Source organism: Pinus tabuliformis, chromosome 1_1 (genome assembly GCF_031772625.1).
Source record: "Pinus tabuliformis cultivar Carrire ecotype Pingquan chromosome 1_1, CPIR1, whole genome shotgun sequence".
NCBI lineage: Eukaryota > Viridiplantae > Streptophyta > Pinopsida > Pinales > Pinaceae > Pinus > Pinus tabuliformis.
In genome coordinates, this window is record NC_142297.1 from 350,827,107 (window position 1) to 350,839,910 (window position 12,804).

Consider the following 12,804-nt stretch of genomic DNA (forward strand, 5'->3'; position numbering starts at 1 on the left):
TATGTACTGGGATCTTGTTGCAAATTTTGAATGAGTGACCACACCTCTTCAGCATTCTTCTATTCATCCCTTGCTTCGGTTATCCACTCAGGTTGGATAATAGAAATGGCACAAACCAATGCTTCCACGTCCTCATCATTTCTTGAGAGTTCATCTGCAACAACATTTTGCTTCCATTTTTTGTAGATGATTTCAAAGTCATAGCCCAACATTTTTGTCACCCATTTTTGCTACTCTTCTGAAGATAAGCTTTGTTACAAAAAGTATTTAAGGCTATCATGATTTTTTTTACCTTGAAGTGTCCTCCCATTAGGTAAGGTCGCTCTTGCTTTAGTGCATGTATTATTTCCAACATTTCCTTCTCATAAATAGGTTTGTGTAAATACTTTCCTTTGATTGGACGACTTTCAAAAGCAATGGGTCTTCCCTCTTGCATTAAAACAACACCAATTCCATTTCTTGAGGCTTCACATTCCACAATAAATAAAAATTGTGAAATCTAACATAGCTAAGACCGGTGCTTGGCACATTGCCTCTTTAAGATGTTCAAAGGCCTTCGTTGCTTCTGGATTCCAAGAAAATGCATCTTTCTTCAGTAATGATGATAGAGGTATCGTTATTGTCCCATAATTCCTATTAAACTTTCTATAATACTTTGTCAACCCGAGAAATCCCCGAAGATGCTTTATGGTTATGGGGATTTTCCATTCCTTAATGGATTTAATTTTGTTAGGGTCTACCTTAACACCCCCATGAGACACAATATGACCCAAACATCCCACCTCTTGTACTCCAAAGAAACGTCTCCATGTTTTTGCATATAATTGTTTCTCCTCTAATAGTTTGAGCATCTTGTTAACATGTTCAACATTATCCATCCAAGACTTATTGTAGAATAGTATGTCATCTAAAAAAGCTAACACAAATTTTTTCAGGGTTTGAAAATAGAATTAATCAAACCTTGAACTGTGGAAGGTGCATTAGTAAGGCAAAAATGCATGACCAAAAATTCATAATGACCCTCATGAGTTCTTAATGTTGTTTTCGGAATGTCTTCAGTCTTCATTCTAATTTAATGATATCCTAAACGAAGATCCAACTTGGTGAAGTATATTGCTCTGTGCAATTCATCCAACAATTCATCAATGACGGGAATGGGAAATTTATCTTTAATAATGAGCTTGTTGAGCTCCTTATAATCCGGACACGTATGCCATGATCCATCCTTCTTGTGCATCAATACTACTTGTTATAGACATTTTTGGGCACTGCAACCCCAAGCATAAAATGTCCATAAACCAAGGGCTCCTAAGTCCCTAAAAGTGTTGTTCCAACCCCTAAAGGAACAAGGTCAACTGATTACAGCTTCTCCCAGAAGTTCTCCATGAAAAACTACTCAGAACTGGTCAAAACAGGATCATTACACCTGCTCCATAGGCAAAGTGTGTTGCATCTCACCTAAGTACACTTTGTGGGTGCTTTGCATTTCAAAAAGCCCTTCTATGGGGTGCGATGAGCGAGAAGAGACAAATGGCAGTGTCAATCCGCGAGGTGGAGAGGCATGGAATCTTCCAGAAACTTCTCCTGTGACACTTGCCTCTCTGAATTCGACCAAGGATGAGTAAGAGATCATCAATCTCCAAGTGGAAGCAAGAACTATCAGAGGGAAGACACTAATCAAAACACAAGCTGACTCATCTCCCTTACAGATATCTATATATGGATCCCTCATCCCAGAGATCCAAAGGCTAGAATTTTGCATCTTGTAAGGAATTGTTGTTGGTTTCTTGAGGCAACATCATAGTGTTGGGTGATCTAAGCTTTGCATGACATGAAGAAGGGCTTACTTGCTGAGAGGATGATGTTGGGTCAGAACAACTGGTTGTAACTCTCTTGGCTCTTTCTTGATTATCAATAAAGCTATTCAAGTTTTTCTCCATACTCTTGTGTAATCTATGTTTTCTACATTTGTATGGTCAATTTATATCTGATCCTAGATTGTTTATGATAATAGATCCATGTTCTCGTATAGTGTTATGCTGCTTTGATCCTACAGGTACTCTGTGAAGCTGGGTATACAAGGAAGTGAGTAGCAAAGGACTATCAGAAGAGAGAGGAATCGAGAAAGGAACCAAGCGCAAGACAGAGGTTGGTCTCCTTTATTCTTCTCTCATCTATCTTTCATAAAGGAAAATGAAAGTAGTTTTACTTTGTTTGTTTCTAAGGTAGCTACCACACCTTAGTGGGATTAGCAGTTCTGCATAGACACTTTTCCCTGTAACAAAATGGCGACTCCGCTGGGGAGAGACTAGGTTGTTTGTTTATCTACCTTTGTTTACTTTATAAACTTACAGACATAACCTGAAGTTGAGCCAGGTAGGTTTCGAACTGCATTTTCTATGCAAATGCAAAGTAGATAAATGTCGCTTCAGTCAATCTCCGGGTTTTGTTTATGAATTAAACAACTGATTTACAAACTCTCTAATCGCCCTTGTGGTGGCTCTAGTAACCTCCTTAGATCTATCCCTGTTGTTGATTTACTGATTACCACTTGCTCGGCCAAAATCCCTGAACTAAACTGCAAACTGTGACCCAGAACCCAAGCAAAGTCTCGTCCCTGGCCCAGCGCACTCTCTATTCTGTGAATCTAAAATCCAGCGCACTTCCCGAGTGTAGTAGGTGCGCTGCATTTCAAATTCACTGTGTTACAGGTGCGCTGATCAGACTAGGCATTGTTCCTGAATGTTGGTTTCTGTGTTCACTCTTTTCAGATCTATTCAAGAATTTTGCTGCCTGTAGTCAGTATACCTCTGTTTGAAACCCCTTTCTTTGTTGTTATTCCGCCTCCATTGTGCAAAGAACTGTAAACGTTTTTGTGTATTTGTTGAATCATTTTCAGTTCTCCTTTGCAAAAAAGTAACGTAATTGTATTGTCGTTTCTTGATTTGAACGTGTCGCAAGTGTCATTTTCAGTCATAGAAGAGAGTCTGATTGCTCCTGATAGTCAATTACCTTGTTACTGTTGTATTTGATCTGAATTTGTAGTTTTTCTAGTGTCGAAAGCAAGTTTTCATTTCCAAATCGTAAAGTGTTTTCATTATCTTCATTTTGATTTTGAAAAGAAACTTGTTAGTAATTGTCGCTTGAAAAGTAATTCAGATTTGTGCATTAGCTTTCTTTTTATCATTCACATATTAAGAAGGCTGAAAACAAATACATGCATGTGCATTTGCATTTAGACTGTTTGATTGGTTTGATTTAGGACAGTGCATATAATGTGTGCTCTATGCTCTTTGTGAAAGAATATTGTATCTCTTTCCTTAGTAGCTAGGATTTTCATTGCACAAAGAAGATAAAAAGACTGTTTATCATCTTAGATTGCATTTTAGGAGTTGTACATCTACATCACGCGGTGAACCTGAAAGGAAAATTTCTTAAGCAAGATCAACTATAAAATAAATTTAATGAATCTAACAACGCTTTGGAACCTAACGCACAACATCTAGAAGTCTAGGCTAGAGACGTATTCCGGCGTCGTAAAGCCTGGTAACTGTTGTTCGCACTGTTGGTTGGGTGATTCCTCCACTTTGAGACGATAAGTGCCAGTACGGACTTGTGCTCTCACGTACCGTCGAGTATATTTTGGGAGACCACAATAGGCTCAATCCTTTATCCTTAGGAAGCCGTGTCTGCCGCCCTATCGATCGCAATGCACTGAACACAGCATTCGGGAAGATTGACTGCCGTACCGTAAAAAGTATTCTGCAGTTTTGCGATTGGTTCGGTAATCCCTCTGCCTAGATTTCCAGAGCAGTCCCTTTCGTTCCTTTTCAGACTCCTTAACAGAAAAGGTCCATCTGAGCACTTGTCACTTCAGGCTCATTAAAAATCGAAGGCAACTAGAGTCATCTTTTGTTTTTTCTCGACTCTTTAAAATTGAAAAACAAGTTGTGTCAAAGCGTCTAAAATTTATTTTAAACGGAATAATCATCACCTTTCCTACGTTGGTCTTAGGTTGAGAAAATGGAGTCTACCGACCAAGGAGTTCCCCTTGGAGGAAATCCTAGTCCCTTCTCCTCTTGGGGAGATGTTGGTGCACCCCACATGGCCACATTGTCACTTCCAGGATTGACGATTGGCTTGCCCGTATGGCTTTTCTCAACCTTCGTCGTTCAGAGCACCGCGATTCCTGAACAATCAAGTCAGCAACTAGACAATTCCAGAGTTACCCCCCAACCCTCTACTTCGTCCAATTCTTCCTCTCCTCCTTCCTCTTCGCTTGATAGGGCTGATAAAGCCAAAAATCAAGTATCTGAGAAGAAGAAGGAAAAGAAGAAGAAAGAGAAGAAGAAGAAGGAGCCAAAGGCGAAAAGGGGCAACCAAGCATCGTCTAGCGAAAATCCACACACTGCACTGACCAGGCCTAAATCGTCATGTGTCATTTGCAAATGAGAACACTATCATAGAGATTGTCCCTGCATCCCTCGGATCTTAAGGGACTGGTCTCCTCGTTTGCACAACCCGGTGTCGTCAACCTGATGATCATGTTGAAAACGCACCGTCGCCTAGTGAAAGTGAAGCCCCTAGACAAAAAGGAAAGTGAAACTTTCCTTGTAAACTGTGTGAAGGCGATCACGTCGTCCACCGTTGTCCCTTCTTAGACGAGGCTAAAATAGTTTTAGACGATCGTCCGGTTTCACCGTTACGACTTCCTCCTGGATATAAGAAACTCTTGCCGAGTCCGTCGCTAGTTGAAAATCCGGCTGACCCGCCCAGGTGGTCGACCGAAGCATCTACCATTGAAGATAAACCTTTTGAACCCATACCAGACGAAAGTTAAAAGGTCGAGGCGGCAGTTGACCCGGTCTTGCCTTCAAAGGTTCCATATTCAGATGATACAGTCACCGAAGAGAACAAGGATGACATTGTCCAAATTATTTTCGTAAACACAGACTCCGATGAACATGGGGGCAATTTACCCATTCCTTTACCACAGGAAGGAAGTTCGTCAGAGTCATACCCGGTTGTCTATTCAGTCCCACCTCAAAGCAACCTAGTTGTTTCCTTCGACTGGAATCAACTAGGCAGACCCCGTTTACCGGCTAGTATACCGTTCCGAATCATTGTTCAAATATATAGAATGGTTATGGCCGGTACCATCATAGATGAAGGGGCTTCTGTGAGTATCCTTTCCTCGACTGCTTGGAAAGTGCTTGGTTCACCATCGCTTTTGCCTGAGATGAGAAATCTAACAGGCTTTGAAAAAGGAACCAGTCGACCGTTAGGGATCCTTCCCAATGTGCCCATAACATTGAGAGGGAAAATCGTTCAAATGAACGTAATGGTAGTCCAAGGACCCCTGGATTATAATCTACTCCTTGGACGAGACTATATTTATTGCATGGGAGCCATTGTCTCATCACTCTTTAGAGTAATGTGTTTTCCGCACGAAGGAAGAGTGGTCAAGCTCGTAGACCAGCTTTCATTTCCCGGTTCAAACATAGCAATTAGTCATATACCATCCTTGAATGGTCTTTTCACACAAGGAATGTCTCATCAATCCCTAGTTCGTTCTCCTGATGAGCATGAGTGATTCGGAGGACATGACTGAAACCCAAGGGGCATGCACCATGGTCTGCTTCGGCAGGAAAACTTCAAATATAGGGTAGGTTTCTGCGAGGGATATATGACTAGTCTGATGCTCCCGTCCGTGATTGGAAAAGGGGGTTGGACTGGAATAAGATTCCCTTGTCAAAGTTATGTGGGTGGAGGCGTCTGCGCCACTCACCTTTGTCTATTTCGGTAGGCATCGCCGAAGAAGTGTTTTGTTTGAAGTCCAGATAAAACAATCTTTGGTAACCTGAAAGAGGTAAACCTTTCCTGATAAAAAGAATGTCTTGTCAGTAGAATAGAAGGTGACCTTGAAACTCTATTTTATACCTGGGGGCATGCAAACGTTTTGGTGTGCAAGTGAAGAGTGACCATTTATTTTTTAAATTTGTAGGTCCTCTAACCCTTTAAACTCGTAGGATTGGTCGTTTCCTAACTTGCATAAAGAAGGGATGTGGGGCAAAGATTTGAAAAATTTTCATTTTTATATATGAGACATCCTTATTATACAATTGGATATATCGAGCAGTTTTAACGCGGACTTCATGCTCGTTAAAAAATAAACATAAGCAATGAGCAAATGTTTCCCCCAGCGTTTAAGCTCAATAAAAAATGAACCAATTCCCGGTAAATAACCATCATGAATGTAGTACTTCAGCCTTTAAAGTCTTGGTCGTGTTCCCATCATTCACCTCCACTTTGTATTGGCCGATCATTCACCTCCATTTGATTGTTTACCCCCTTTGAGGAACAGCTACGAAGAGTGATCCCGCTAGCCATCCTTGTAACACTGTCGTGATTGGAAAATTCAAAACCTTACCTGGAATCAGCTGCTACCCAATTTTATCACTCGTTCCTCAAAGATGAGTCTCCTTTAAGCTCTTTTCAACTGACTCGTAAAATATGAAAAGATTGCCGAGCCATTGGCCTCTCCAGCTCGTTAAAAGGACCGGAAGTGCTATCTCTCCTTTAGATTTTAATCTTTTTGGACCTGAGGGATTATTACACAAAATGATCGAGCACTTGTTTTGTTCGGCTCGTTAAAAGTATCGAAAATTCATCCCTTCTGTATTGTTTTATACTTTTTCGGACTTAAGGGATTAAATGACGAAAAATGATTTTTGGAGTTTCCTTTACGTCCTTTTTCAGACTCTCTAAAATTGAAAAGGACCGAGTTGTCTTTGTCGTTAAACTCGTTAAAACCTAATAGCGACAAACTTGTCCATAGCAGACAAGAACGAGTTTCACTATCGCTAGGCTTGTTAAAACATAGCGATGGGTTTGCCCGAAGGGAAAATTATAGAACAAGCATATGTTATCCTCCTCAAGCTTGACAAAAATAAAGAGGTACTGGTCAGCAATGACTGGGGAAAATTTGGGAAGAAAACTTGAAGAAACTTTGTTGGTAGCAAGTCGCTCTTGAACATGACACTTTCACTCTGCATCCAAGTTGGGTTGGGTTGTTTCATTCACCGGTCACATCACCATGGTCCCATCATGGCATCCATATTTGGGGTTAATGCTACCAATCCATCACGTCAGTGTCACCGATATGTTCAAGAGAAGTCACTCAGAGAATTCACCTGCGTCTCACCCGCTGCAATACATTCACGCTCCATTCTTTCATGACCGCCACCCTGAACCTTATATCACCATATCGTTTTCACCTCCATTAAAATCATTTGCTCCGTTCTGTGTCATTGATGTGGGATTCATTAAGGCCCTCCTATGACGGATCGCTTCTTGTCGACATCAGCTCATTATCCAAGAAGTCGATCTAGGAACACCCCTTTCAGTGCTTTGAAGCTTGCATGCCTCAATGGCAAGTTTCTCACTTCCGGCGACAGGTTTACATCAATGGCCTTCGACCGAAAGATTTTGCGTGGTGTTTGACGCCAAGTCCTTTATTCACACCACGTGAATTGTACTGCAGTACCTTGAGGGTCATTATCATTATCAGTGATTCCTCTCATGCCTGTTAACAGCTTACATCATTGGTTGGTAATCAGGCGATGTCTTTCCATGTTCGACTCCAGAACATCTCTCACATGGATCGACTTGTACTTTGAGTGAAGATCGAACAATATTGAAGACCCCGGATCTAGTTTCATCCATCCGGGCTGCGATATATATTCAGGAAAATAAATACATCAAATGTACATCATTGCTGCACAGATAATCATCCAATCTATGGGATGATGGCTCCTCCAGAATCATTAGTCTACACTCAGACGATTTTCTGTCCTATGTACATGAAAATGAATTTATAAAGCTGAGCATGGGAATGCCCGCCTCAGCTAGATCATGAAAATATTATGAAGATAATGTATTGTATTGTATCTTATTACAGGTCTCCTCCCAGCTTGAAAGAACTTCAGATCCTCATGATAAAGCATTTCACCCGACATCAAAAAAGATTAACGACCTCATGCTTTAGGGGGAAACTGTTATAGAAATTTTTGGGCACTGCAACCCCAAGTATAAAATGTCCATAAACCAAGGGCTCCTAAGTCCCTAAAAGTGTTGTTCCAACCCCTAAAGGAACAAGGTCAACTGATTACAACTTCTCCCAGAAGTTCTCCATGAAAAACTACTCAGAACTGGTCAAAACAGGATCATTTCACCTGCTCCATAGGAAAACTGCGTTGCATCTCACCTAAGTACACTCTGTGGGTGCGTTGAATTTCAAAAAGCCCTTCTATGGGGTGCGATGAGCGAGAAGAGACAAATGGCAGTGTCAATCCGCGAGGTGGAGAGGCATGGAATCTTCCAGAAACTTCTCCTGTGACACTTGCCTCTCTGAATTCGACCATGGATGAGTAAGAGATCATCAATCTCCAAGTGGAAGCAAGAACTATCAGAGGGAAGACACTAATCAAATCACAAGCTGACTCATCTCCCTTACAGATATCTATATATGGATCCCTCATCCCAGAGATCCAAAGGTTGGAATTTTGCATCTTGTAAGGAATTGTTGTAGGTTTCTCGAGGCAACATCATAGTGTTGGGTGATCTAAGCTTTGCATGACGTGAAGAAGGGCTTACTTGCTGAGAGGATGATGTTGGGTCAGAACAACTGGTTGTAACTCTCTTGGCTCTTTCTTGATTATCAATAAAGCTATTCAAGTTTTCCTCCATGCTCTTGTGTAATCTATGTTTTGTGCATTTGTATGGTCAATTTATATCTGATCCTGGATTGTTTATGATAATAGATCCATGTTCTCGTATAGTGTTATGCTGCTTTGATCCTACAGGTACTCTGTGAAGCTGGGTATACAAGGAAGTGAGTAGCAAAGGACTATCAAAAGAGAGAGGAATCGAGCAAGGAACCAAGCGCAAGACAGAGGTTGGTCTCCTTTATTCTTCTCTCATCTATCTTTCATAAAGGAAAACGAAAGTAGTTTTACTTTGTTTGTTTCTAAGGTAGCTACCACACCTTAGTGGGATTAGCAGTTCTGCATAGACACTTTTCCCTGTAACACTACTGGAGCAGAGAAAGAACTTTGACTTAATTGAATTATACCATCCTCTAGCATTTCTGCAACCATATGTTCAATTTCACTCTTTTGGGCGTAAGGATATCTATAAGGTCTGATGTTTTGAGGAACACTTTCTGGAATTAAATGAATATCATGATCATGATCATGAATAGGTGGGAGACCTTTGGGAGTCTCAAACGCCTTGGAATGATTTTCCAAGACTTTTTGAAGATATGGAAAAATAGAGAATTTCTATGTTTGAACCTCTAGTGAGCATAATTACGCAAATACACCCCGTTTTTCTTTCTTCGGAAGATTTGTCATACCATTAGAGTTTATTATATTTCTTGGTTTCCCTGCGATACCCATTAATTCAACTCCCTTTCCTTCCAAAAAAAACAAGAAAATTTCTTGAAAATTGAAAGTTATTCTCCCCAAAGATTGTAACCATTGGACTCCTAGTACAACACCAACACCACCCATTGGAACGGAAAGCATTGGACTATTCAATACATATTCCCCCATGGTTAGATTGATATTATGGAACTTTCTAGAGAAATTTATAGTTCCTCCATTTGCAACCATCACTTAACACTCCAGTGTTGGATATAGGAAGCAATTCAATTCCTTGCCTATCTTACAATGAATAAAGTAATTGGTATTACCCGAATCAATCAACACTATTACATTTTTCTTCTCGATATAGCATTTTATCTTGAGAATTTGAGGAGTGGTAATTCCTACCAATGCATTACAAGAGATGGTCGGATTCATTTTCTCTTTCTATGGGGTTGGTTCCTTGTGTATATCCTCCTCTTTTGATGTTTTTTGTTCCTTTTCTTCCTCCTCTTCATAATCTATGTAGAAGGAATTCTTCATAGCATACTTATGACCTTTAGTGTATTTGATATCACAATTTTAACAAAGCCCTTTTGCTATTTTTTCCTCCAATTATTGTGGTGTCAACCTTGAAAGTTGTAGAAAACTAGGAACAACAACACTTCCATCTTTATAGTTTTGAGTGGTACACTTCCTTGTTTCCATAATTTTGCTTTCAACTTTTTTCCACTGTAAATGTCTTCTCCAATGAATCAGGTTCCCAAAACTAACCTCATGTTGGATGTTATCTTTTAAAGTCCCTATGAATATGTCAATCTTATGCTCCTCTGAAATATCGGTTACCCTGATATTCAATTTTTGGAAGTCTTCAATATGCTCCGCCATTGAACCCTTTTGTTTGAGATTTATCAATTAGCTAAAGGTGTTGTTCTTTATATCTTCATAATATGTTATCATTTCCTCCCTAAAAATTGACCAGGTGACAAGTGGTTTACGAGAACAAAGCCATCTCTGTCATACAAATTAATTGGGTTCTAAATATAAAGATGTAATATGTACCTTTTGTGAGGGTTGCACATCCTATAGATCAAAATATTGCTCCATCTATAGTATCCATGTTACCGGATCCTTGCCATCAAACTTCTTCATATATATCTTTGGAATGTGGTGGTTCTTAAACCCCACATTGGAGTCTCTAAAATCATAATTCATGTTCCTTTTGTCCTCATCACAATTTTCATGGATTACCTTGTCACCACTGTGAACTCTTTCTTCTAGCAACTTTGCCATATCTTCCTTCAACCCCTTTATCTTGAAAATCATCATTGTTTCCATGTCTGCTTTTAAACCATAAGTCAAAACTCCCATGACCCCTTTTATACCATCTATATTAACATTCATCATGGCTTCCAATTCATTGTTTGTTACTTTTTGCGAGAATGAAATTTGTTGCACTTGGTTTCGTAAATTTGGTATATCATGCTACATTTCTTCCTCTTCTTCATGCGTCATAGAAGAGCTTTCTGATTGCTTACTACATGTGTCCATTTTTTTGTTTCGAGGCATTTTGGAATCAAGCAATGATATATATTCTTCACTATGCCCATTGAATCACTTCAAACTAAGTTTTCAAACAAAAGTTATGTAATTTTTTTTTTTAAATACACACCTTTTTCTTTCTTTTAGGAGCTCGATCTTTAAATGACTATAAATCTATAAATTCGGATCTCCAAGGTCTAAAATTCCTTCTTGTGGTAGCCCTTTGAGTCTTCTTTCCAACACCACAAGTCATACCACAATTGGATTCTTCAAGATAATGTTATTTCAAATCTCCCACAATGACCTGATTATGGACTAGTTCAGTAGAGCGAACATGTACGTAATGCCATGTGTCACGGTTTCAACCTTCGGCCCTCAAATTGATACACAAGAAACTACAATATGTTCTTTGTCACTTTTTACAAAATTCCAATCCAATGCTTGAAGAGAAAGTTATGATGATTTTCCCTCAGTCAATTGTTTGAGACTAAATTATGGTTCATGCAAAAACCATAACTTCTTTGGACCATAGATAAGAAAATATAGCGAACCAAGATCTGAAATTTTGGCACGAAATTCACCAGGATTTTTCCTCCACATGGTTGAAATTTAAGTTTCTAAAACTTCATAGAAAAGAAGTTATAGTGAAAATTTCCACGATGACATATTTGAAGCAGCAAAACCCTAGAACCTGTTGTAGCTTATGTTGTGATTTTAGCCTTATTTATAAATTTTATCACAATGTGTGGCCTAAAATCATTAAGGGGGTTCAATCTCAATGAATCCCTTTATACTTTCTACTCCGCAAAGTCTAAAAGTAATACTTATTTGTTATAATATATCAAAATTGCAAAAGGAACAAGTATAAAGGAAATGACCCATGTGATAAAGTCAAATCACAATATAATAGTTATATGGAGCGGGTCTTATATGTATGTGTGTGTGTGTGTGTGTGTGTTAGCGATGCGATTAGATCGCAATCGCAAAAAGTGCAGCGGGCAGTTACATGAACTATTAACACAGGAATTGTCGATCGCCGATTGCGATTCTTGAAAACTGTGCAAAGCTTTGAAAAGGCGGAAAATGGTATGGTTACATATTTTATATGTGTTTCTATTATAAAATATTATAACATAAATAAGTGCTTAAAAGGCCGGACCCGAAGCACATATATATTATGTTTTAAACTTTTGGCAGGTCCGAAATATGGGTGGTTGGCTCGGCAGCGCCGATTGCGATTACCGATTGGGTTCCAGAATCGAAAATTCATATGGCATATTTTATAACACTGGCGGGTCCGTAAAACAATGAATATAGAGGTTGGTGCATTCAATGATCGCCGATTGCAATAAATGCTGGCAGACCCAAAACATATCTACGTTATGTTTTAACAGCCTGGCGGGTCCGTAAAGCATTAATACGTATGTTGGTGTATTCAAAGATTACCGATTGCGATATGGGTAAGCTGGACCCGAGAGGATATATATTGTGTTTTATGATTGTGGTGAGTTCGTCGTATTAGTAACACATTGTATATATATATATATATATATATATATATGGAAAAAATCGACTGTCGATTGCGACGAGGGGTATGCCTCGACAGTCATGCGAGCAGTGTTAAAAGTGGAAAAAGCATGTCTTACATTATATTTTTGAAAGCGTAGATACAAAGGGTTTATATATAAGTTCAATATTTTTAAAGGTGCATAAAGGGCCGCTTGTGATTACGATGGTCGGACATGTTTTATACTACTGTCTTCGCCATATCGCAGATTGTTAGGATTTGGAGCTGGTACACAATTTAAAGGCGCCGATTGCGATTGCGATTTATAAT